Source organism: Lissotriton helveticus, chromosome 5_1 (assembly GCF_964261635.1).
Source record: "Lissotriton helveticus chromosome 5_1, aLisHel1.1, whole genome shotgun sequence".
NCBI lineage: Eukaryota > Metazoa > Chordata > Amphibia > Caudata > Salamandridae > Lissotriton > Lissotriton helveticus.
In genome coordinates, this window is record NC_136065.1 from 1623288839 (window position 1) to 1623315381 (window position 26543).

Below are 26543 nucleotides of genomic sequence, written 5' to 3' on the forward strand. Positions count from 1 at the left end.
GCCCGTCCTGGGTACTTTGACATGCCGTCGGCCTGGAGGTGGGTGCCCCGGACGCCCGGGGGAAGCTGCCCGGGACCCATGAAGCCCGTCCTGGGTACTTTGCCAATGCCGTTGGCCTCATGGAGATGGGTGCCCCGGATGCCCGGGGGAGGTCTACCCAGGACCCATGGAGCCCTTCCCGGGAACTTTGCCAATGCCGTTGGCCTCATGGAGATGGGTGCCCCGGACGCCCGGGGGAGGTCTGCCCGGGACCCATGGAGCCCGTCCTGGGCACTTTGACATGCCGTCGGCCTGGAGGTGGGAGCCCCGGACGCCCGGGGGAGGGCTGCCGGGGACCCATGGAGCCCGACCCGGGCACTCTGCCATGCCGTCAGCCTGGATGGAGCCCCGGACGCCCAGGGGACGAATGCCCGGGACGCATGGAGCCAGTCCTGGGCACTTTTCCATGCCTTCAGCCTGGAGCCCCCAGACACCCAGGGGAGGACCACCGTGAAAACCATGGAGCCCGACCTGGGCACTCTGCCATACCGTCAGCCTAGATGGAGCCCCGGGCGCCCAGGGGACGAATGCCCGGGACGCATGGAGCCCGTCCTGGGCACTTTTCCATGCATTCGGCCTGGAGCCCCCAGACACCCAGGGGAGGACCACCGTGAAAACCATGGAGCCCGACCTGGGCACTCTTCCATACCGTCAGCCTAGGTGGAGCCCCGGACGCCCGGGGGATGAATACCCGGAACGCATGGAGCCAGTCCTGGGCACTTTTCCATGCCGTCAGCCTGGATGGAGCCCCGGACGCCCGGGGGACGACTGCCCAGGAGCCATGGAGCCCGTCCTGGGCAATTTGACATGCAGTTGGCCTGGAGGAAGGAAGCCCCGGGTGGCCTAGGGAGGTGTTGCCCAGGCATAGCCTATCTGGTCCCCATGGCAGAGAACCACCAGCTTTGGAGGGGTGTCCGGGCTATCCCTTCTCCCTAGTAATCCGGAGGAAAATTACCCCTTTTTCTTGTAATCTGTGCACGCGAGGAGACAGAGGGGACCCAAGGCGTGAAAGAACCCGACCTCATGGAGCCCTCGCTGGGATCCGGTAGGCGAATGGCACCTCATCGGGACTTCCAGGGAAGTTCGGCCATCTGGTCCCCCCATAGGAAAGAGTTGCGGGCGACCAGATGGCCGAGGGAATCTGGCCGATCAGATGGCCGGGCATGGAGGTGAAGCCGCCTGGACTCTTCCCCACCCCGTCCCGGGACGAATGCCCAGAACGCATAGAGCCCGTCCTGGGCACTTTTCCATGCCGTCGGCCTGGAGCGCCCCGACACCCAGCGGAGGACCACCCTGGAAACCATGGAGCCCGACCCGGGCACTCTGCCATGCCGTCAGCCTGGATGGAGCCTCGGGCGCCCGGGGGACGAAGGCCCGGGACGCATGGAGCCCGTCCTGGGCACTTTTCCATGCCGTCGGCCTGGAGCGCCCCGACACCCAGGGGAGGACCACCCTGAAAACCACGGAGCCCGACCCGGGCACTCTGCCATGCCGTCAGCCCGGATGGAGCCTCGGGCGCCCGGGGGACGAAGGCCCGGGACGCATGGAGTCCGTCCTGGGCACTATTCCATGCCGTCGGCCTGGAGCGCCCCGACACCCAGGGGAGGACCACCCTGAAAACCACGGAGCCCGACCCGGGCACTCTGCCATGCCGTCAGCCTGGATGGAGCCCCGGACGCCCAGGGGACGAATGCCCAGGACGCATGGAGCCCATCCTGGGCACTTTCCCATGCCATTGGCCTGGGGCGCCCGGACACCCAGGGGAGGACCCTGAAAACCATGGAGCCCGACCCGGGCACTCTGCCATGCCGTCAGCCTGGATGGAGCCCCGGACGCCCGGGGGGAGGACTGCCCGGGACCCGTGGAACTCGTCCTGGGCACTCTGACAAGCCGTTGGCCCGGGGAAGGGAGCCCCGGACGCCCGGGGCCCGTGGAGCCCGTCCTGGGCACTCTGACAAGCCGTTGGCCCGGGGAAGGGAGCCCCGGACCCCCGGGGCCCGTGGAGCCCGTCCTGGGCACTCTGACAAGCCGTTGGCCCGGGGAAGGGAGCCCTGGACGCCCGGGACCCGTGGAGCCTGTCCTGGGCATTCTGACAAGCCGTTGGCCCGGGGAAGGGAGCCCCGGACGCCCGGGACCCGTGGGGCCCGTCCTGGGCACTCTGACATGCCGCTGGCCCGGGGAAGGGAACCCCGGACGCCCGGGAACCGTGGAGCCCGTCCTGGGCACTCTGACAAGACGTTGGCCCGGGAAGGGAGCCCCGGACGCCCTGGACCCGTGGAGCCTGTTCTGGGCACTCTGACAAGCCGTTGGCCCGGGGAAGGGAGCCCCGGATGCCCGGGACCCGTGGAGCCCGTCCTGGGCACTCTGACAAGCCGTTGGCCCGGGGAAGGGAGCCCCGGACGCCCGGGGCCCGTGGAGCCCGTCCTGGGCACTCTGACAAGCCGTTGGCCCGGGGAAGGGAGCCCTGGACGCCCGGGACCCGTGGAGCCCGTCCTGGGCATTCTGACAAGCCGTTGGCCCGGGGAAGGGAGCCCCGGACGCCCGGGACCCGTGGGGCCCGTCTTGGGCACACTGACATGCCGCTGGCCCGGGGAAGGGAACCCCGGACGCCCGGGAACCGTGGAGCCCGGCCTGGGCACTCTGACAAGCCGCTGGCCCGGGGAAGGGAGCCCCGGACGCCCTGGACCCGTGGAGCCTGTTCTGGGCACTCTGACAAGCCGTTGGCCCGGGGAAGGGAGCCCCGGACGCCCGGGACCCGTGGAGCCCGTCCTGTGCACTCTGACATGCCGCTGGCCCGGGGAAGGGAACCCCGGACGCCCGGGGGGAGGACTGCCCGGGACCCGTGGAACTCGTCCTGGGCACTCTGACATGCCGCTGACCCGGGGAAGGGAACCCCGGACGCCCGGGAACCGTGGAGCCCGTCCTGGGCACTCTGACAAGCCGTCAGACCGGGGAAGGGAGCCCTGGATGCCCGGGACCCGTGGAGCCCGTCCTGGGAACTCGGCATGCCGTTGGCCTGGGGAAGGGAGCCCCCAGATGCCCGGGGGAGGTGTTGCCCAGGCATATCTCATCTGGTCCCCCGGGCAGAGAACCACCAGCCCTGGAGGGGTGTCCGGGCATACCCTGCCCCTAGTAATCCGGAGGGAAATTACCCCCCTTTCTTGCAATCCGTGCACGCGAGGTGACAGAGGGGACCCAAGGCGTAAAAGAACCCGACCTCATGGAGCCCTAGCTGGGATCCGGGAGGCGAATGGCACCTCATCGGGACTTCCAGGGAAGCCCGGCCATCTGGTCGCCCCATTGGAAAGCATCGCGGGCGACCAGATGGCCGGGATCGAAAGGACTCCCAGCTCCCCATCCATCCCAAGCCTTCGCGGTAGGGTTCCTGACTGCCTGCCCACGCAAGGCAGGGCTCTTGGACCCCAGCAGGGCCTCAGGCGCAGGTTGGACCACCGGAGCTCTAGGGCCCGGACGACCTGGGGGAGGAATGCCCGGGACCCGTGGAGCCCGTCCTGGGTACTTTGACATGCCGTCGGCCTGGAGGTGGGTGCCCCGGACGCCCGGGGGGGAGGTCTGCCCGGGACCCATGGAGCCCGTCCTGGGTACTTTGCCAATGCCGTTGGCCTCATGGAGATGGGTGCCCCGGACGCCCGCGGGAGGTCTACCCGGGACCCATGGAGCCCTTCCCGGGTACTTTGCCAATGCCGTTGGCCTCATGGAGATGGGTGCCCCGGACGCCCGGGGGGAGGTCTACCCGGGACCCATGGAGCCCTTCCCGGGTACTTTGCCAATGGCGTTGGCCTCATGGAGATGGGTGCCCCAGACGCCCACGGGAGGTCTACCGGGGACCCATGGAGCCCGTCCTGGGTACTTTGCCAATGCCGTTGGCCTCATGGAGATGGGTGCCCCGGACGCCCGCGGGAGGTCTACCCGGGACCCATGGAGCCCTTCCCGGGTACTTTGCCAATGCCGTTGGCCTCATGGAGATGGGTGCCCCGGACGCCCGGGGGGAGGTCTACCCGGGACCCATGGAGCCCTTCCCGGGTACTTTGCCAATGGCGTTGGCCTCATGGAGATGGGTGCCCCAGACGCCCACGGGAGGTCTACCCGGGACCCATGGAGCCCTTCCCGGGTACTTTGCCAATGCCGTTGGCCTCATGGAGATGGATGCCCCGGACGCCCGGGGGAGGTCTGCCCGGGACCCATGGAGCCCGTCCTGGGTACTTTGCCAATGCCGTTGGCCTCATGGAGATGGGTGCCCCGGATGCCCGGGAGAGGTCTGCCCGGGACCCATGGAGCCCGTCCTGGGTACTTTGCCAATGCCGTTGGCCTCATGGAGATGGGTGCCCCAGATGCCCGGGGGAGGTCTGCCCGGGACCCATGGAGCCCGTCCCGGGTACTTTGCCAATGCTGTTGGCCTCATGGAGATGGGTGTCCCGGACGCCCGGGGGAGGACTGTCCCGGACTCATGGAGCCCGTCCTGGGCACTTTGACATGCCGTCGGCCTGGAGGTGGGAGCCCCGGACGCCCGGGGGAGGGCTGCCCGGGACCCATGGAGCCCGACCCGGGCACTCTGCCATGCCGTCAGCCTGGATGGAGCCCCGGACGCCCGGGGGGGCGAATGCCCGGGATGCATGGAGCCCGTCCTGGGCACTTTTCCGTGCCTTCGGCCTGGAGCCCCCAGACACCCAGGGGAGGACCACCGTGAAAACCATGGAGCCAGACCTGGGCACTCTGCCATACCGTCAGCCTAGATGGAGCCCCGGACGCCCAGGGGACGAATGCCCGGGACGCATGGAGCCCGTTCTGGGCACTTTTCCATGCTTCAGCCTGGAGCCCCCAGACACCCAGGAGAGGACCACCGTGAAAACCATGGAGCCCGACCTGGGCACTCTTCAATACCGTCAGCCTAGATGGAGCCCCGGACACCCGGGGGACGACTGCCCAGGAGCCATGGAGCCCGTCCTGGGCAATTTGACATGCAGTTGGCCTGGAGGAAGGAAGCCCCGGGTGGCCTAGGGAGGTGTTGCCCAGGCATAGCCCATCTGGTCCCCATGGCAGAGAACCACCAGCCTCGGAGGGGTGTCCGGGCGTACCCTTCTCCCTAGTAATCCAGAGGAAAATTACCCCCTTTTCTTGTAATCTGTGCACGCGAGGTGACAGAGGGGACCCAAGGCGCGAATGTACCCGACCTCCTGGAGCCCTCGCTGGGATCCGGGCGGCAAATGGCACCTCATCGGGACTTCCAGGGAAGTTCGGCCATCTGGTCACCCCATAAGAAAGCGTTGCGGGCGACCAGATGCCCGAGGGGATCCGGGCGACCAGATGGCCGAGGGAATCTGGGCGATCAGATGGCTGGACACGGAAGTGAAGCCGCCTGGACTCTCCCGACCCTGTCCCCGTCCCCGTGCCCGGGACGCATGGAGCCCGTCCTGGGCACTTTTCCATGCCTTCGGCCTGGAGCCCCCAGACACCCAGGGGAGGACCACCGTGAAAGCCATGGAGCCCGACCCGGGCACTCTGCCATGCCGTCAGCCTGGATGGAGCCCCGGACGCCCGGGGGACGAATGCCCGGGACGCATGGAGCCCGTCCTGGGCACTTTTTTCATGCCTTCGGCCTGGAGCCCCCAGACACCCAGGGGAGGACCACCGTGAAAACCATGGAGCCCGACCCGGGCACTCTGCCATACCGTCAGCCTGGATGGAGCCCCGGACGCCCGGGGGACGAATGCCCGGGACACATGGAGCCCGTCCTGGGCACTTTTCCATGCCTTCGGCCTGGAGCCCCCAGACACCCAGGGGAGGACCACAGTGAAAACCATGGAGCCCGACCCGGGCACTCTGCCATACCGTCAGCCTAGATGGAGCCCCGGACGCCCAGGGGACGAATGCCCGGGACGCATGGAGCCCGTCCTGGGCACTTTTCCATGCCGTCGGCCTGGAGCGCCCCGACACCCAGGGGAGGACCACCCTGGAAACCATGGAGCCCGACCCGAGCACTCTGCCATGCCGTCAGCCTGGATGGAGCCCCGGACGCCCGGGGGACGAAGGCCCGGGACGCATGGAGCCCGTCCCGGGCACTCTGCCATGCCGCCGGCCTGGATGGAGCCCCGGACGCCCGGGGGACGAATGCCCGGGACGCATGGAGCCCGTCCCGGGCACTCTGCCATGCCGTCGGCCTGGATGGAGCCCCGGACGCCCGGGGGATGACTGCCCAAGAGCCATGGAGCCCATCCCGGGCACTCTGCCATGCCGTCCCGACAAATTCGTACGGACTCCTAACCTTCCGACACGGATCGGAATCGAGCCCATTCTGACCCAGCAGATTTCAGGTTCACTTGCTATATATTTCACGTACGATTTTATTGGGGCCGATTCCGATCCGGTACGTAAAAGCACATCCGACCGAATGTCAGACAACCACGTACTCCCGGTGCCGGGGATCGAACCGTGATCACCAGATGGGGATATCCCAAAAATCTGGCATGGATACGGGGCGCCAGGACAGGTTTGAAGACCACTGCCTTATCCATTAGGCCACGCGGTCATGTGTCCTATTGCGTTTATTTTTATACTGTAGGTGGTGTGCAAGGATGGAAAATATATTATTTATAGTTATTTAGGTTTACAAACCATTGTGGTTTTTTTCAGCTCCTTTCAATTAAATCGCTTTTTTGGAATTTATATAATGAGAATGTCACCAGTACGATAAGCTATTGTTTTCTTTTTTGCATTTAAACCTCTTTCTTCATGAGATTAAAGCTCAGAGTATGCTTTATATAGCTCTGGATGTTTCCAGAAGTGGAGAGAAACTGTTTTGAAAGTAGTACAAACTGCTCCTTCCTGGATATTCCAATTTACACACACTCAAAGGTTGAAAACGTTTCATGAATCCTGACTTGCCCTATTCAAGTGCCTGAAAGCCTTTCACCACCTCTAGAAACAACAGTTACACCAATCCAATTCAAATCATTTTTTCCAAAGGAATATCTTCTGCCGATCAAAAATGCATCTGACAAAGATAGGTGTTTAAAAATCTACTTTGTAGTTTCAGAACATCAACATGACTCTGAAGAGTACATATGTAAAATGGTACCATTTCAAAGTTCCTAATACCTCATAAGCTTCTGAGAGGAAGCATGTAATAAATATATTTATTTTTCTGGAAAAGTAAGAGTGAACATTGGTTTGCACCTCAGATGGGACTCAAACCCACAGTCCGTGGCTTAGGAGGCCAGTGCCTTATCCATTAGGCCACTGAGGCACAGATAAATGCCAGAAAAATCTAGAGGCATTATTTAAATGTATTCAATCGTCCAACACTGGTGTCTGCACACAGGACATTTCTCAGTTCTCTCCATAAGTAAACTTCCCATTTTCATCCTCTTCCATCCCCGACTTTAAACTCTGTTCTGTGCTATAATGGAGACTCTGTATTTCTAGCAAGTGGAGAGAAATTGGAGGAGAACCATTTTCGAATCAACACTTCTTTTTCCATGGATGCTTTTCTCAATAAACTGGGTTTTGACAATGGTATCAAGTCGTCCTTGTCTTCAGCAGGACACAGAAACAGGCACCAAGTCTACTAACCTAGTTCAACCACACTCTGCAACTTAATAGACCAGTGCTTTACAAATTAGCCAACTGTGTCATCAGCAAAGGCAGCCAATGTGCCAATCCTTTATAATTCTTCTGTAGTACTTTTCTTTCTCGTAGGCAAAATTAGCACTTTAACTGCACAAATCATACAGATTTTACACTTGAAGCACTCCATGAACACATACTTACACACCTTGCAGTTCATCTACACACACTTAAGCTAAAAACCCATTGTGTAAAGTCAAAATTCTGCAAACCTAGTACATATTCAGTGCGTGTACATAGAAGCACTTTTTAATGCCACTTAAATGCACTAGATTTTAGACTGAAGATGCAATCTAAATGACTGTGCAGTATGTACTCCACTTTATTATTAATTAGGAATGAGAACATGATGGCTATAAGAGTATTGGAAGAGCCTGCTTCCATTCTAAATGGAATCCTGAATTGTGTGACCATTGCCAAAAACCAACCACGAAGGGACTCGAACCCTCAATCTTCTGATCCGAAGTCAGACGCCTTATCCATTAGGCCACGCGGTCATGTGTCCTGCTGCGTTTATTTTCATACTGTAGGTGGTATGCAAGGTTGGAAAATATATTATTTATAGTTATTTAGGTTTACAAACCATTGTGGGGTTTTTCAGCTCCTTTCAATTAAATCACCTTTTTGGAATTTATATAATGAGAATGTCACCAGTACGATAAGCTATTGTTTTCTTTTTTGCATTTAAACCTCTTTCTTCATGAGATTAAAGCTCAGTTTATGCTTTATATAGCTCTGGATGTTTCCAGAAGTGGAGAGAAACTGTTTTGAAAGTAGAACAAACTGCTCCTTCCTGGATATTCCAATTTACACACACTCAAAGGTTGTATACGTTTCATGAATCCTGACTTGCCCTATTCAGGTAGCTGAAAGCTTTTCACCACCTCTAGAAACAACAGTTACACCAATCCAATTCAAATAATTTTTTCCAAAGGAATATCTTCTGCCGGGTCAAAAATGCATCTGACAAAGATAGGTGTTTCAAAAATCGACTTTGTAGTTTCAGAACATCAACATGACTCTAAAGAGTACAGAAGTAAAATGGTACCATTTCAAAGTTCCTAATACCTCATAAGCTTCTGAGAGGAAGCATGTAATAAATATAATTATTTTTCTGGAAAAATAAGAGTGGACATTGGTTTGCGCCTCAGATGGGACTCAAACCCACAATCCCTGGCTTAGGAGGCCAGTGCCTTATCCATTAGGCCACTGAGGCAAAGATAAATATCAGCAATCTAGAGGCATTATTTAAATGTATTCAATCGTCCAACACTGGTGTCTGCACACAGGACATTTCTCAGTTCTCTCCATAAGTAAACTTCCCATTTTCATCCTCTTCCATCCCCGACTTTAACACTCTGTTCTGTGCTATAATGGATACTCTGCATTTGTAGCAAGTGGAGAGAAATTGGAGGAGAACCGTTTTCGAATCAACACTTCTTCTTCCATGGATGCTTTTCTCATTAAACAGGGCTTTGACAGTGGTATCAAGCCGTCCTTGTCTTCAGCAGGACACAGAAACAGGCACCTAGTCTACTAACCAAGTTCAACCACACTCTGCAACTTAATAGACCAGTGCTTTACAAATTAGCCATCTGTGTCATCAGCAAAGGCAGCCAATGTGCCAATCCTTTATAATTCTTCTGTAGTACTTTTCTTTCTCATAGGCAAAATTAGCACTTTAACTGCACAAATCATACAGATTTTACGCTTGAAGCACTCCATGAACACATACTTACACACCTTGCAGATCATCTACACACACTTAAGCTAAAAACCCATTCTGTCAAAATTCTGCAAATCTAGTACATATTCAGTGCATGTACATAGAAGCACTTTTTAATGCCACTAAATTGCACTAGATTTTAGACTGAAGATGCAATCTAAATGACCGTGCAGTATGTACTCCACTTTATTATTAATTAGGAATGAGAACCTGATGGCTATAAGAGTATTGGAAGATCCTGTTTCCATTCTGAATGGAAACCTGAATTGTGTGACCATTGTCAAAAACCGACCACGAAGGGACTCAAACCCTCAATCTTCTGATCCGAAGTCAGACGCCTTATCCATTAGGCCACGCGGTCATGTGTCCTGCTGTGTTTATTTTTATACTGTAGGTGGTATGCAAGGATGGAAAATATATTATTTATAGTTATTTAGGTTTACATCCCATTGTGGGTTTTTTTCAGCTCCTTTCAATTAAATCACTTTTTTGGAATTTATATAATGAGAATGTCACCAGTACGATAAGCTATTGTTTTCTTTTTTGCATTTAAACCTCTTTCTTCATGAGATTAAAGCTCAGTAAATGCTTTACATAGCTCTGGATGTTTCCAGAAGTGGAGAGAAACTGTTTTGAAAGTAGTACAAACTGCTCCTTCCTGGATATTCCAATTTACACACACTCAAAGGTTGTATACATTTCATGAATCCTGACAAGCCCAATTCAAGTAGCTGAAAGCCTTTCACCAACTCTAGAAACAACAGTTACACCATTCCAATTCAAATAATTTTTTCCAAAGGAATATCTTCTGCCGGGTCAAAAATGCATCTGACAAAGACAGGTGTTTCAAAAATCGACTTTGTAGTTTCAGAACATCAACATGACTCTGACGAGTACAGAAGTAAAATGGTACCATTTCAACGTTCCTAATACCTCATAAGCTACTGAGAGGAAGCATGTAATAAATACATTTATTTTTCTGGAAAAGTAAGAGTGGACATTGGTTTGCACCTCAGATGGGACTCGAACCCACAATCCCTGGCTTAGGAAGACAGTGCCTTATCCATTAGGCCACTGAGGCACAGACAAATACCAGCAATCTAGAGGCATTATTTAAATGTATTCATTCGTCCAACACTGGTGTCTGCACACAGTACATTTCTCAGTTCTCTCCATAAGTAAACTTCCCATTTTCATCCTCTTCCATCCCCGACTTTAACACTCTGTTCTGTGCTATAATGGAGACTCTGTATTTCTAGCAAGTGGAGAGAAATTGGAGGAGAACCATTTTCGAATCAACACTTCTTCTTCCATGGATGCTTTTCTCAATAAACTGGGCTTTGACAGTGGTATCAAGCCGTCCTTGTCTTCAGCAGGACACAGAAACAGGTACCAAGTCTACTAACCAAGTTCAACCACACTCTGCAACTTAATAGACCAGTGCTTTACAAATTAGCCAACTGTGTCATCAGCAAAGGCAGCCAATGTGCCAATCCTTTATAATTCTTCTGTAGTTCTTTTCTTTCTCGTAGGCAAAATTAGCACTTTAACTGCACAAATCATACAGATTTTACACTTGAAGCACTCCATGAACACATACTTACACACCTTGCAGTTCATCTACACACTCTTGAGCTAAAAACCCATTCTGTGAAGTCAAAATTCTGCAAACCTAGTACATATTCAGTGCGTGTACATAGAAGCACTTTTTAATGCCACTTAAATGCACTAGATTTTAGACTGAAGATGCAATCTAAATGAATGTGCAGTATGTACTCCACTTTTTTATTAATTAGGAATGAGAACATTATGGCTATAAGAGCATTGGAAGAGCCTGCTTCCATTCTGAATGGAAACCTGAATTGAGTGACAATTGGCAAAAACCGACCACGAAGGGACTCGAACCCTCTATCTTCTGATCCGAAGTCAGACGCCTTATCCATTAGTCCATGCGGTCATGTGTCCTGTTTCTTTTATTTTTATACTGTAGGTGGTATGCAAGGTTGGAAAATATATTATTTATAGTTATTTAGGTTTACAAACCATTGTTGTTTTTTTTCAGCTCCTTTCAATTAAATCACTTTTTTGGAATTTATATAATGAGAATGTCACCAGTACGATAAGCTATTGTTTTCATTTTTGCATTTAAACCTCTTTCTTCATGAGATTAAAGCTCAGTTTATGCTTTATATAGCTCTGGATGTTTCCAGAAGTGGAGAGAAACTTTTTTGAAAGTAGTACAAACTGCTCCTTCCTGGATATTCCAATTTACACACACTCAAAGGCTGTATACGTTTCATGAATCCTGACTTGCCCTTTTAAGTAGCTGAAAGCCTTTCACCACCTCTAGAAACAACAGTTACACCAATCCAATACAAATAATTTTTTCCAATGGAATATCTTCTGCCGGGTCAAAAATGCATCTGACAAAGATAGGTGTTTAAAAATCGACTTTGTAGTTTCAGAACATCAACATGACTCTGACGAGTACAGAAGTAAAATGGTAGCATTTCAAAGTTCCTAATACCTCATAAATATCTGAGAGGAAACATGTAATAAATATATTTATTTTTCTGGAAAAGTAAGAGTGGACATTGGTTTGCACCTCAGATGGGACTTGAACCCACAATCCCTGGCCTAGGAGGTCACTGCCTTATCCATTAGGCCACTGAGGCACAGATAAATGCCAGCAATGTAGAGGCATTATTTAAATGTATTCAATCGTCCAACACTGGTGTCTGCACACAGGATATTTCTCAGTTCTCTCCATAAGTAAACTTCCCATTTTCATCCTCTTCCATCCCCGACTTTAACACTCTGTTCTGTGCTATAATGGATACTCTGCATTTGTAGCAAGTGGAGAGAAATTGGAGGAGAACCATTTCCGAATCAACACTTCTTCTTCCATGGATGCTTTTCTTAATAAACTGGGCTTTGACAGTGGTATCACGCCGTCCTTGTCTTCAGCAGGACACAGAAACAGGCACCAAGTCTACTAACCAAGTTCAACCACACTCTGCAACTTAATAGACCAGTGCTTTACAAATTAGCCATCTGTGTCATCAGCAAAGGCAGCCAATGTACCAATCCTTTATAATTCTTCTGTAGTACTTTTCTTTCTCATAGGCACAATTAGCACTTTAACTGCACAAATCATACAGATTTTACACTTGAAGCACTCCATGAACACATACTTACATACCTTGCAGTTCATCTACACACACTTAAGCTAAAAACCAATTCTGTGAAGTCAAAATTCTGCAAACCTAGTTCATATTCAGTGCGTGTACATAGAAGCACTTTTTAATGCCACTTAAATGCACTAGATTTTAGACTGAAGATGCAATCTAAATGACTGTGCAGTATGTACTCCACTTTATTATTAATTAGGAATGAGAACATGATGGCTATAAGAGTATTGGAAGAGCCTGCTTCCATTCTGAATGGAAACCTGAATTGTGTGACCATTGTCAAAAACCGACCACGAAGGGACTCGAACCCTCAATCTTCTGATCCGAAGTCAGACACCTTATCCATTAGGCCACGCGGTCATGTGTTCTGCTGCGTTTATTTTTATACTGTAGGTGGTATGCAAGGTTGGAAAAATATATTATTTATAGTTATTTTGGTTTACAAACCATTGTGGGTTTTTTCAGCTCCTTTCAATTAAATCACTTTTTTGGAATTTGTATAATGAGAATGTCACCAGTACGAGAAGCTATTGTTTTCTTTTTTGCATTTAAACCTCTTTCTTCATGAGATTAAAGCTCAGAGTATGCTTTATATAGCGCTGGATGTTTGCAGAAGTGGAGAGAAACTGTTTTGAAAGTAGTACAAACTGCTCCTTCCTGGATATTCCAATTTTCACACACTCAAAGGTTGTATACGTTTCATGAATCCTGACTTGCCCTATTTAAGTAGCTGAAAGCCTTTCACCACCTCTAGAAACAACAGTTACACCAATCCAATTCAAATCATTTTTTCCAAAGGAATATCTTCTGCCAGGTCAAAAATGCATCTGACAAAGATAGGTGTTTAAAAATCTACTTTGTAGTTTCAGAACATCAACATGACTCTGAAGAGTACAGAAGTAAAATGCTACCATTTCAAAGTTCCTAATACCTCATAAACATCTGAGAGGAAGCATGTAATAAATATATTTATTTTTCTGGAAAAGTAAGAGTGGACATTGGTTTGCACCTCAAATGGGACTCAAACCCACAATCCCTGGCTTAGTAGGCAAGTGCCTTATCCATTAGGCCACTGAGGCACAGATAAATACCAGCAATCTAGAGGCATTATTTAAATGTATTCAATCGTCCAACTGAGGAAAATTATATTTTGCCCTGTTGTGTGTCCCTACGTGCTCCCCATCATATGTTATATGTGCATGATTCGATATGCATATTTCCCCCTATGACCGAATCAAGATGCAATTACAGTTGTGTCCAACGTTAGTATGCCAGTTATCCAGCCCTTCCTGAAGGCAACGTGAATTAGGCTTTTAGGCCTATGTTGCCAACGTCTTTACATTGTGCACGTTAAATCATCGAGTTGCACCCGTTTCTAGGCCTCTCAGGGCCCGGACACCAGATTCATGCCTCAAGTCTCCTGAACCACTCCGAGGAGAGATGCAGCCCCGCCCGCATCCCTGACCCTTCACTTACATCCTGCCAAGCAGCGCGGTGCCTGGCTCTGTCTGCCTGCCTGCCAAGAATATGTTATGCTTACAGTTATCAGTTCAGCTCCCCGGTTTCACATTCCTAGCTAACGAACCGCATAAACATCCTCATCTATAGTCTAGTCTTTCTGTCTCCATGCAAGAGAATTACTGAATTAATATCCATAGAAGATCCATAGCTCACGCAATACATGAAGAGATATACACATGCACTAGCCTTAGTGACAAGTAGCCTTTGCCCTGATGACGTTTAGATTCAAGCAACATGTTCTCCAAACACAAGATATCAGATATGCTATAGGTACAGGTCGTTATGACATCCCAGACTTTAGTCTCCTCTTCTAGTGCTAGAAGTCAGAGCCCCCAGCTCTCCCCAGTTACACGTCATGGTCCGTTTGCGCGCACCAGTAGGTTAAAGGTTCCAGCTGCCCATGAAGCCCCTTCCATGTATCCACCCACTTATGACACTTCTGTGACGTCTACATCACATGTTTCTGTGCACGCCCTGTACACGCCTTCTTTTTACGCCCATATGTTCTTATCTTTTCATTTGTCACTTGTTACGCCTACTGTATTCAATGCAATTGTACTGTTTTACTATATATACTGTATGATGTTGATATGATGCGCTGCGCGACTTCCCTTTCTGTCCTGTGTCTGTCCCTTCCTGAACCTTAGCAGGTGATGGAACCCGATGGTCCATTGGCTCGAGCCATCTGATTAAAGCCCGTATGACTCAGATACCACGGACTCTGCCTCTTATTTATTGAGCTATCCTTTTCCCTTTAAATGCATAGAAAAATAGTACCGGTAATTTATTTATTTACCACATAATGGCGCCCGAACAGGAACGAGCCCCTTCCCCACGCGCCGGCGATGTAACGCAGGCCCCCTGACCCTTCTACAGCCGTGACGGAACTCTACTGCGCACCTGCAGGTATTCCTGCTCAAGTCTCACTCAGGCCCATGGAGGAGACGGAGACTGCGGTCCGGCATCCAGACGAGGCGGTGAGGAAGGCGGATCGTCCCGACCAGAGCCCAAGCCGAGAGAGCAAGGTCCGAGGTATCCGGAGGCCCACCTGTTTCCGAAGCCCGAGGCGCATGCGTAGTGCGTAGCAGTAACCAGACGTCGTAGCAGTCCAGTCCAGTCCAGTCCGAGGCCTTCAGTTTTGCTTCCCGGTGAGTACCGTTGCTGGGAACGTATCTAGACGGGTTCATTAATTTGTCCCCGGTCCGACGGGTTTGGGTACACAGATCCGGTCCGACGTGCCCACCTAGGTGGGTACGGTATGACGTGTCTCTTTATGAGACCGGTATGCTCTGTACTGTTTTAGCAGTGCATCCAGTAATTCTAGTAAGTCTGTTCTCTGGTATAGTTTCTCGAGAAGTTCTAGTATTCTGTTTTCGAAGTATTGTGTTTTCAATGTATTTCTGTTCGAACTGTTATCAATGTGTTTTTGATATCGTGGCATGAGTGATTTGTTTGCTATTCATTACTGTGTTCATTGTGTATTGTGTTCAAGTTCAGGTACGTTCAGATATGCCTCTGTTTTCAAAGTTACGTCAGATAGGAACTAGAAAAGCGTTACTCGAAGAATCCGTTCCTGTCCCTCCTAGGGACAGTCCTGGACATTTTATGTATCATAAGCATGGCTTAGATGCCATACTGTATCTAGATTTATGGGTGGATTACACCAAGGATCTCAAAGAGAAATATAGATGGCCTGTTTCAGGAACATGGGATGCCGAGTGCATCATAAGAGTAGAGGAAGCATTATGGAAAAAGAAAGCCAGACAATCCCAGAAAGATGCCATAGAATTGTGGCGTAAAGAATCGCATAAAAGAACAGAAAAGGAATTCAGAAAAGCAGAACTAAGTAGGGAAACATCAGAAAAAGCCCAAGAAAGGGAATTACTAGAAGAAGGTGAACGAGTTAGAGCAGAACAGTTAAATAGACAAAGAAATTCCCTTATTAAAGGTATGTATCCCCTTCTCGCCGAGGGCCTGCCTAAAGCGACCCCGGAAGCACCCTGTAATTTACCGCCACCATTAGTTCCGACTAAGCTACGTCATAAACCGACCGCAGCTGAAATCTTCCTTTCTTCCTATTTAGACGACACTGTCCCAAAATATGCAAATTCGAATCCTACTCCGCCTGTTCAACCTCATAATCCTGTTAATAATGTAATTACTGTTCCTCCAGCCGTTGGTCCCGGGAATCCTTTCAATCCGCCAGTACCCCAGGACCAACCCACATTACGTACTCCTACTTTACCAGTTACATTACCAGTAGCGGCACATCCAGTATTAGTTGCCGATTCCAGTTCAGGAGGAGCAGGGGGAGGTATTCCTATCACCCCGCCTCAAGTAAAATGAATGACGCTGAGAGACGCAGCATTACAGCGCACGCCAAAGGTGGCTACATACGAAGCTCTCAAGAAGTATCTTACCGATTGTAGATATGATCTAGTGCCAGGCGAAGATCACATGATACTATATTCCGTACGTTTACGACGAGTTGCAAACTTTTTGACTACCATGCCAGATATGAAGGAACATTTAGACAGAATATATCATTTCATCCGAACAGGGGAGAAACCAGAAAGTATTCACGAAGCTATGGTACACAGGAAAGTCGAGATTCAAGGCATGATTTTGCAATTTTTAATAAATTGTTTAATAAGAGAACAAGATCATCCTGATAAAGACAAGGATGAAATGAAGGTCCTGACAAGATGGAGTGACAATATAGCAGATGGAAAACACAAGACACAAAATAGTATAGAAACAATGTACAGAAAGATTCGTAAAGAAATTATAAGCATACACGAGAGGGAGAAAGCAAGTAGAGTAGCCGAGAAAGAGAATGACTCTTCAGACGAAGATGTAGACAACGAGAACCCAGACAGAATAGCGTATGTAGGTAGGACGAGACCTTCCGATAGACACACACGCCTAGACTACAAGAAAGTCTTTCCTCTTCCAGTACCAGAACAGTGTTCTCTTGAACAATTATTCCAGGCTACCGATAAAGTATTGAAACTACGAATAGGTTACAGTGAGCTTAGTACCATGCATGAACAGGAACTAGCCCGATAAGCAGTTCAATGGACTAGTAACTCTAGTACATTCTCAGACGAAGTAGTGGCCCAATCGTTTCTGAAACTGTCTCCAGACCAACAGAGATTGGTGGGTATGTATATGATCCAGCACCTCATTACATTGTACGAGAGTCAGCATTCTGATCCAGGTCCCTTACATAATGTACTGGACGAGTTACTCTTAAACCGATGGAAAGGTCTAGGTACCGATTTGATTAATGTCATTTTAGAACAACGTCACAAATACAGAACGTTCCTGACTCCACATTTCGTTCCTGTACCACCCCCAGTAAGAAAAACATTTTACATAGACAGACAGAATCCCTTGCGAGAAGTCCATCCTGTTAAGGGAACGGATGGTACACTCGAACGAGTGTTTGTTTACACTCCTATAACGAAAATCGAACTACTAGAAATGAAAAAGTTAGTGCCCTGTCACGATAAAGATCCAGCAGGGTTCCACCGTGAATTAAAAGACATGCTCCGTATGGGAGAATACACGTATCCTGATATCATTAAAATGTTAAAGGTCCTGCTGCCTGCGGGCATATATGAAAAACTCAAAGAGAAAGAATGGGAGGTGGGAGAGAAAAAGATTGACTGGACAGCGTTAGAGAACGAAGATAACACACGAGTTCCAGGTACTGGTCTCGGGAATAAAGCCAAAGAGTTGCCCGAACTGTTAATTCAAGTCTTGCCAAGATTACTAGCCACGAAAAAGGAAGACTGGGATGCCATCTCAGCCTGTAAACAGAAACAAGACGAAGACACTAGTGATTTTTATTCCAGATTTGAGAAATGTTTCATTATAAATAGCGGTTTGAAAACAAGTAGTGAGTCGTATCCACATCTCTTTGTTACCAAACTAGTTGAGAATTCTTTACCACAAGTTAAAAATCGAGTATTAAAAGTCGAGAGTACATGGCAAGCTAATACCCCGTCCCAAATGTTACAGATGTTACAGTACCACCAGAACCGAATCAGAGAAGAGCAAGATCACGAAAGGAGACGTATGAAAGACACGAAAATGAAAGTATTAGTTGCACAGTCTGTTCCAACAGATAGTCAAAAGAGGGGTACGAATCAAACCAGTCATTCTGCAGCTCCCGTTAAAGGGACATGCAATTACTGTAAACAGCCAGGTCATTATATAAACAAATGTGCAGTTCTGAAACACACCATAGCTACAGGTAAGACGAAAGAGAGACCGCGTCCTCCTAGACAGGAACATGTTCTGCAGAATATGCAACCACCGCAGAACGCACGGCACAACAGACAGTTACAGTACCGCAGCCTATAGCTGCCACGCAACACGTTACACAACAGATGTACCAGTACGCACAGTCAGATTATCCAGAATATCAGCAGTATTCATGAAACAGCCTAGAGAGGGAGGTTGGCTTGCCTCTCATCGAGGTTCCTGTAGATCAAGAAGGTCCCTATGTACACAGTCAAGTATTAGGGAAAGACAGAAAGTTTCTGATTGATACAGGGGCAAGTAGGACTACCATCAGTCATGACGAGGTTCCAGGGGCTCCACTCTCAGGCTCAAGAAATGTTTCCCTGGGATTTTCAGGAAAGCCTATTGTTAACGAAATATCGAAACCAGTTTCCCTAGAAGTTGGTCCATTGTCCCGAACTACAGACTTGTTACTTAGGAAATCATGTCCTGAAAATGTACTTGGTATTAAAACATTGAAAGAGTTAGGTGCAGTTATTTGCTGTTCTCCGGAAGGAGTGAGATTGTTTCTACGTGATTTTAAAGGACATTATGTGTTACGAGATTTTGATCCAAGATTATTGAATGTACCACAGCATTTATGGGTGCAAGGTCCAACTGATGTAGGTTGTATGCACATTACACCATATCGTGTCACTCTGAAACAAGGAGTTGTATTGCCACGAATCCGACAGTACAAGTTACCACCCGAGGCTGTAGCAGCCTTATCGAAAATTATTGACGAGCTCATTGCTCAAGGAGTAGTTGTAGAAACTGACTCCAATGTATGCAATTCTCCTATCATTCCGATTCTTAAACGTACTGACCCAAATGCACCTCCAGTTTATCGACTAGTGATTGACCTTCGAGAGCTTAATAGATGTATCATACCCCAGTACCCAGTGGTTCCAGATATCTCTTCCCTATTGACTGCCATTGATTCTGAAGCTACGTTCTTTACTGTTATTGATCTCAAGAACGCATTTTTTAGTGTCCCCATTCATCCAGACAGCCAGTTCCTTTTCGGATTCTGTTTAAATGGAAGAAGCTATAAATTCACACGTGCACCTCAAGGTTTCACAGAAAGTCCTAGTATTTATAGTCAAGCACTTAAAAGACAACTAGACAGTATTCACATGCCAACTGACACTGTCCTGCTCCAGTATGTCGATGATCTATTAATTACAGCCCGCACAGAACATGACTGTGAACGTGCGTCACTGACAGTCTTGTATTTTCTGGCAGAAATGGGGCACAAGGTGTCCCCTTCGAAACTGCAATTCTGTGTCTAGCAAGTGGTATACCTTGGACACTTGCTGTCCAAGTGGGGTAGACAGTTGACACCTGACCGTATCCAGTTAATTGCACGTCTTCCACAGCCCAAGACACAGAAGGAGGTACGAGCTTTTATCGGCCTCACTTCTTACTGCAGACAATGGATCCCTCAGTACGCATATCTAGCCAAGCCACTGATACAGTTAACAACACAGGAGGCAGCAACATCGACTGTCCTCCCTTGGAACCAGGAACATACACTTGTTTTCAATGAGTTAAAGAAAGCTTTATGTAATGCACCTGTATTAGCGACACCAAACTACAGTAAGCCTTTTACGCTTTTTGTCACTGAACGTGATGGTACAGCATTATCTGTTCTCACGCAAGATCAAGCAGGTCAACACAAGCCTTGTGCTTATTTTTCTAGCACATTAGATCCAGTAGCCCAGGCTTTGCCTGCGTGCCTCAAATCAGTTGCAGCCACAGCTCTAGCTACCAGACAAAGTGATTCCATAGTGTTAGGACACTCTCTGACAGTACAGGTTCCACACTCCGTGGAAGTTCTTTTAAACCGAACACAGACTCAGCACTTGACAATTGCACGATTGACAGGATATGAACTGACACTGTTCCAGCCACACATAGAAATCAGACGCTGCAACATTTTAAATCCTGCTACACTGTTACCCTCGATTACATCAAACCCTGTAACACATGACTGTGTGGAAGTTATTAACACCATGACAAAGCCAAGACAAGACTTGACGGATATTGCATTACCTGACCCAGACCTGACACTTTACGTGGATGGTTCATGTATGAGAACAAGTACAGGAGAATTAGTAGCCGCATATGCCGTGACTACTGAAACTGAAGTTATAGAGACACATCGTATTGACACCCTGTCTGCTCAAGCAGCAGAGCTCATCGCTCTGACACAAGCCTGCATACGAGCCAAGAACCTGAAAGTAAACATATATACAGATTCACGTTATGCATTCGGAGTCGTTCACGACTTTGGAGTCCTCTGGCAAGAAAGAGGTTTCCTGACCTCTCATGGAGCCAAGATTCAGCATGGCCCCCTTATTCAAGCTCTTTAGAAGCCATACATTTACCGACAGCCATTGCCATTATGAAGTGCAAAGCACATACGAAAGCCACTGACGCCATTTCCCAAGGTAACGATCTAGCAGATCGAACAGCCAAGCTTACAGCTCAGACTCCAGACGTTCCAGTTAACACGACAAAGACAGATGTTCCAGTTCAGACGACTTGTATGACAGTTAAGGACCCTACACAAGATGTACTAGACATACAGACACATGCAACCCCAGACGAAATCAAGAATTGGTCTGAACTAGGAGGGGTCCAGACAGATCAGGGATGGTTAACGAAGGGAAAAGCCACATGGTTTCTCCCCGACTCTATGGTTCAAGTTATTATCAATACAGCACATAGTCCAGCACATCTAGGAGAAAAAGCCATGTTAGACAGCATTCAGAACCTCTGGTATAACAAGCATTTACGAGCAACAGCAAAGCAGAAAGTACGTACCTGCATGATCTGTTGTCAGTTTAATCCAGGTAAAGGTGTTCCGGTGGAACAAGGTGGATTCCATCCTCCTGACCACCCTTTTGAAGTCCTCCAGATGGATTATATCCAGATGGATCGATGTCGAGGTTTCAAGTATGTCCTCGTAGTTGTATGCGCTTTGACCAGATGGACAGAAGCATATCCAGTCCCAGATTACACTGCCGCGACCACTGCCAGGCAGTTGGTTCGTGAGTTTTTCCCCCATTATGGTTTGCCCAGAGTCGTGTATTCAGACAACGGACAGCCATTCTCGTCCGAACTTATGAAACAAGTATCACTTCTGTTAGGGTACCAGTGGAAGTTCCACTGTGTACGACATCCCGAGGCAGCTGGCCTCGTCGAGAGACATAATCAGACTCTGAAAATACGTATTGCAAAGGTCTGTGCAGAGAAAGGTGTAGATTGGATGGTAGCCCTGCCGGTTGCCCTTTTCTATATGAGAATGGTCACTCATTCCCGTTCTGGTCTGTCACCGTTTGAAGTAGTGTTTGGTCGTCCCCCAAACATGTGGGGTACACCTATGCCACGTAAAATCACCGATGTTGACAGTAATATGCTGACAGATTACCTAGCTTCCTTGATGTCTGCACTACTCTCTTGTCGTTCACAGGTCGCGGCTGCCTTTCCAGACAACACCCAGGTGAAACCGCATGAGGTCGTTCCTGGAGATCTTGTTTTGGTCCGGAATTTCGATCGTTCAAGCCCTCTGGAGCCCCGCTGGAAGGAGCCGAAACTTGTTCTGATGACCACAAGGACTGCCGTAAAGCTAGAAGGAAGAAAAGGCTGGCTACACTCCAGCCACATCAAGCGTTTACATGGACTGTGTCCAAAGATTTTTTTCAAGGACTGCCCCGATACTGACTCTAAACTTCCCCTGTTAGAGAAAACTCCGCAGCAGGAGTATAAAGCCAAGTTGAGGTCTAGTAAGTCAGACAGCGTTTAATTGTTTAAGTCCCTCTCGGGTGAAGCGGTTAGACAGGTTCCTGACATGTATGAGATAGACCCACATAGTGAGAGAGATAGACGAAACTCCAGGAAATTACGTTACTGTAAAAGTCTGCGAAGCAGATGCATTGTTACATTATTGTTTATGTTATTTCTGAGTCTTACGATCACATGTATAAGTTACGTTTTACATGTATTTTTTCCTCCTCTTGGTCCGCATGTACATTTTTCTTCTAATGATACAGTAGAGCACACTTTTAGTGAACTACCCCCTCACGAGTTATCCTATCGACTTGCAATGCGCAACAATACTTTTATTCGTATGTTACACTATTCACACCAGACCAGCAATGCCACTAATTGTTGGGTGTGTGGTCGACTCCCCCCTTTCCAGACACCTAAGGGAGTTCTGCCACTCTTTCCCTATCCATTTTCACACAATGGTTCGTGTGGAGCATGGTTTACGTTAACGTCATCCTTAGACGATAAGTCCCTTCTGAATAGAACATGTTTCCCAGACAAGGAAGGTCTTTCCCATAGGACAGGGTTAGATCTAGAAAATGAAGTATATGATCTAGGTAATTTTTCCTCCAATTTCATGATTTTGAATGTTCAGTCCGAGACTACTCCAGATTTGCCTGCTATTACAGTTCTACCAGTGAAAGGCGAATTATGTGTCAGAAGGAATGGTTCGGTGCATCTAGGACACAGTGATTGTCATACTGTGGTCGAGTATAGTGACAGTGGGAAATCTATTTTCAAAGCCTCACGTCATTCATATTTTATATGTGGTCAGACCGCATATGTACGTCTGCCCCTAGAGTGGGATGGAACATGTTACATTGCCTTCCTACTGCCACCAGTTTTCCTAGCCCCATCCGATTATCACAGAAATACACATCTAGTACACGTCAGACATAGAAGGGAGATCGAGTCCCCAATTGTCGATCAAACTGAAACTGCATTAGAACAGTATACGGATTTCAATAAAGGTTTCTTTTTCTTCATAGGACCTATCCAGAATAGTAAATTAATACGTAGGTTAACCAGAACCCTTGAAGCAGTAGTGAATGAGACTACTTCCGCCCTAGGTAACTTAACAGAAGAGCAGTCTGCTATGAGATTTGTCGTTCTTCAGAACCGCCTTGTTCTTGACGTCATACTGGCCGATAGGGGCGGAGCTTGTAGAGTCATCGGATCTAGTTGTTGCGTTTTCATTCCTAATAACGCACCGTCTGTATATTCAGCAATAACTAGACTTCATAAAATAGCCCATCAGCTACACCAGAATCCAGGCACCTGGACATGGTCCGGTTGGCTCTGGAGTGTAATATCTGCCTGGGGATGGAAAGTACTGTCGTTCCTGGGAATAGTAGTAATGATCATTTTCAGTTGTTGTCTCTGTTTACAATGTGGCCCTGCGATTTGCGGCTTGTGCGCTACCTCTTGTATTCCACGTCCAAAGTCCTATTCCCAAAAGATAAGAGACGAGCAAATGATGCTGTATGAACAGATAGATGGTATTATGAATATTGATGTTTCCTGAAGGGAACGTAGGGAACAAGGAGGGAATGAGGAAAATTATATTTTGCCCTGTTGTGTGTCCCTACGTGCTCCCCATCATTTGTTATATGTGCATGATTCGATATGCATATTTCCCCCTATGACCGAATCAAGACGCAATTACAGTTGTGTCCAACGTTAGTATGCCAGTTATCCAGCCCTTCCTGAAGGCAACGTGAATTAGGCTTTTAGGCCTATGTTGCCAACGTCTTTACATTGTGCACGTTAAATCATCGAGTTGCACCCGTTTCTAGGCCTCTCAGGGCCCGGACACCAGATTCATGCCTCAAGTCTCCTGAACCACTCCGAGGAGAGATGCAGCCCCGCCCGCATCCCTGACCCTTCACTTACATCCTGCCAAGCAGCGCGGTGCCCGGCTCTGTCTGCCTGCCTGCCAAGAATATGTTATGCTTACAGTTATCAGTTCAGCTCCCCGGTTTCACATTCCTAGCTAACGAACCGCATAAACATCCTCATCTATAGTCTAGTCTTTCTGTCTCCATGCAAGAGAATTACTGAATTAATATCCATAGAAGATCCATAGCTCACGCAATACATGAAGAGAAATATACATGCACTAGCCCTAGTGACAAGTAGCCTTTGCCCTGATGACGTTTAGATTCAAGCAACATGTTCTCCAAACACAAGATATCAGATATGCTATAGGTACAGGTCGTTATGACATCCCAGACTTTAGTCTCCTCTTCTAGTGCTAGAAGTCAGAGCCCCCAGCTCTCCCCAGTTACACGTCATGGTCCGTTTGCGCGCACCAGTAGGTTAAAGGTTCCAGCTGCCCATGAAGCCCCTTCCATGTATCCACCCACTTATGACACTTCTGTGACGTCTACATCACATGTTTCTGTGCACGCCCTGTACACGCCTTCTTTTTACACCCATATGTTCTTATCTTTTAATTTTCACTTGTTACGCCTACTGTATTCAATGCAATTGTACTGTTTTACTATATATACTGTATGATGTTGATATGATGCGCTGCGCGACTTCCCTTTCTGTCCTGTGTCTGTCCCTTCCTGAACCTTAGCAGGTGATGGAACCCGATGGTCCATTGGCTCGAGCCATCTGATTAAAGCCCGTATGACTCAGATACCACGGACTCTGCCTCTTATCTATTGAGCTATCCTTTTCCCTTTAAATGCATAGAAAAATAGTACCGGTAATTTATTTATTTACCACACAACACTGGTGTCTGCACACAGGACATTTCTCAGTTCTCTCCATAAGTAAACTTCCCATTTTCATCCTCTTCCATCCCCGACTTTAACACTCTGTTCTGTGCTATAATGGATACTCTGCATTTGTAGCAAGTGGAGAGAAATTGGAGGAGAACCGTTTTCGAATCAACACTTCTTCTTCCATGGATGCTTTTCTCATTAAACAGGGCTTTGACAGTGGTATCAAGCCGTCCTTGTCTTCAGCAGGACACAGAAACAGGCACCAAGTCTACTAACCAAGTTCAACCACACTCTGCAACTTAATAGACCAGTGCTTTACAAATTAGCCATCTGTGTCATCAGCAAAGGCAGCCAATGTGCCAATCCTTTATAATTCTTCTGTAGTACTTTTCTTTCTCATAGGCAAAATTAGCACTTTAACTGCACAAATCATACAGATTTTACACTTGAAGCACTCCATGAACACATACTTACACACCTTGCAGATCATCTACACACACTTAAGCTAAAAACCCATTCTGTCAAAATTCTGCAAACCTAGTACATATTCAGTGCATGTACATAGAAGCACTGTTTAATGCCACTAAATTGCACTAGATTTTAGACTGAAGATGCAATCTAAATGACTGTGCAGTATGTACTCCACTTTATTATTAATTAGGAATGAGAACATGATGGCTATAAGAGTATTGGAAGAGCCTGCTTGCATTCTGAATGGAAACCTGAATTGTGTGACCATTGTCAAAAACCGACCACGAAGGGACTCGAACCCTCAATCTTCTGATCCGAAGTCAGACGCCTTATCCATTAGGCCACGCGGTCATGTGTCCTGCTGCGTTTATTTTTATACTGTAGGTGGTATGCAAGGTTGGAAAAATATATTATTTATAGTTATTTAGGTTTACAAACCATTGTGTGTTTTTTCAGCTCCTTTCAATTAAATCACTTTTTTGGAATTTATATAGTGAGAATGTCACCAGTACGAGAAGCTATTGTTTTCTTTTTTGCATTTAAACCTCTTTCTTCATGAGATTAAAGCTCAGAGTATGCTTTATATAGCTCTGGATGTTTGCAGAAGTGGAGAGAAACTGTTTTGAAAGTAGTACAAACTGCTCCTTCCTGGATATTCCAATTTACACACACTCAAAGGTTGTATACGTTTCATGAATCCTGAGTTGCCCTATTTAAGTAGCTGAAAGCCTTTCACCACCTCTAGAAACAACAGTTACACCAATCCAATTCAAATATTTTTTTCCAAAGGAATATCTTCTGCCAGGTCAAAAATGCATCTGACAAAGATAGGTGTTTAAAAATCTACTTTGTAGTTTCAGAACATCAACATGACTCTGAAGAGTACAGAAGTAAAATGGTACCATTTCAAAGTTCCTAATACCTCATAAACATCTGAGAGGAAGCATGTAATAAATATATTTATTTTTCTGGAAAAGTAAGAGTGGACATTGGTTTGCACCTCGGATGGGACTCAAACCCACAATCCCTGGCTTAGGAGGCAAGTGCCTTATCCCTTAGGCCACTGAGGCACAGATAAATACCACCAATCTA

General features: G+C 48.2%; 5 non-coding genes across 5 annotated transcripts; all 5 read right to left on the bottom strand.

Annotated features, from left to right (window-relative positions):
• Positions 1–8107: 8107 nt before the first annotated feature.
• On the bottom strand, positions 8108–8180 carry TRNAR-UCG (transfer RNA arginine (anticodon UCG)). Its single transcript has one exon. It is a non-coding gene; the product is annotated as a tRNA-Arg (tRNA).
• A 646-nt stretch (positions 8181–8826) lies between these two features.
• On the bottom strand, positions 8827–8899 carry TRNAR-CCU (transfer RNA arginine (anticodon CCU)). The gene has a single exon. It is a non-coding gene; the product is annotated as a tRNA-Arg (tRNA).
• A 798-nt stretch (positions 8900–9697) lies between these two features.
• Positions 9698–9770, bottom strand: TRNAR-UCG (transfer RNA arginine (anticodon UCG)). Its single transcript has one exon. It is a non-coding gene; the product is annotated as a tRNA-Arg (tRNA).
• Positions 9771–12887: 3117 nt separating this feature from the next.
• On the bottom strand, positions 12888–12960 carry TRNAR-UCG (transfer RNA arginine (anticodon UCG)). Its single transcript has one exon. It is a non-coding gene; the product is annotated as a tRNA-Arg (tRNA).
• A 12769-nt stretch (positions 12961–25729) lies between these two features.
• TRNAR-UCG (transfer RNA arginine (anticodon UCG)) lies at positions 25730–25802 on the bottom strand. Its single transcript has one exon. It is a non-coding gene; the product is annotated as a tRNA-Arg (tRNA).
• Positions 25803–26543: the final 741 nt, after the last annotated feature.